Source organism: Kogia breviceps, chromosome 11 (genome assembly GCF_026419965.1).
Source record: "Kogia breviceps isolate mKogBre1 chromosome 11, mKogBre1 haplotype 1, whole genome shotgun sequence".
Taxonomy (NCBI): Eukaryota; Metazoa; Chordata; class Mammalia; order Artiodactyla; family Physeteridae; genus Kogia; species Kogia breviceps.
Genome location: NC_081320.1, coordinates 34,971,056 through 34,971,824, shown reverse-complemented (window position 1 = coordinate 34,971,824; position 769 = coordinate 34,971,056). Strand labels below are relative to the sequence as shown.

Below are 769 nucleotides of genomic sequence, written 5' to 3'. Positions count from 1 at the left end.
GTGTAGGAGCCTCCCATAATAGTGAAGACTGCTCCCATGGACATTAGGTCATGGAAGTGTGCTACTACATAGCATGTATCCTGGAGCACAATGTCTGGGGTTGAGTTGGCTAAGATGATTCCTGTCACGTCCCCGGACATGTTCCGGGGCCACATCCCTGTGAGAGACGAGCGGGATCTGGGGCGGGGCGCCAAGCGCCAAAGGGTTTGCTGGGTCCCTCCCGCCCTGGGCTGGGAGGTCTCCAACCCCTCCACCACCCCGCGGTACCCGAGACCTCCATTCCCCTGGCTGGGCGGGCAGCGGGGCCCTGCCAGGGCGGGCTGGCCGCGGGGCTGGCGGTAAGGCGCACGCGCCAGAGAAGCTGGGCCTCAAGAGGCAGCCCGCGGTCCCCAACCCTGCGTACGGCCATACCACCCTGAACGCGCCTGATCTCGGAAGCTAAGCAGGGTCGGGCTTGGTTAGTACTTGGATGGGAGACCACCTGAGAATACTGGGTGCTGTACGCTTTTTGCCTCCCGCCCCGCCTTCTCCTTTAGTCGCCCGGGGATGAGGCCGCCTCCGCCCCGGCCGGGCACCGCTGCAGGCCCCCACCTCCTCAGGCCCCTCCCACCACAGCGCGCGCCAGAGGGGGCGCTCCCCGCCGGCCTGGCCGGGGCTAGGGCGGCCAGAAGGCGGCTCTGGAAGGCAGCGGCACACCAGACGCTCTGGCGGTGGCTGGCCCGGATCCAGACTCCGCCGCAGGGTCGGGGCTAAGATACACGCCCATGAG

General features: G+C 67.2%; 1 pseudogene; it reads left to right on the top strand.

Annotated features, from left to right (window-relative positions):
- Positions 1 to 397: 397 nt before the first annotated feature.
- On the top strand, positions 398 to 506 carry LOC131765994 (5S ribosomal RNA; annotated as a pseudogene).
- The last annotated feature ends 263 nt before the right edge of the window (positions 507 to 769 follow it).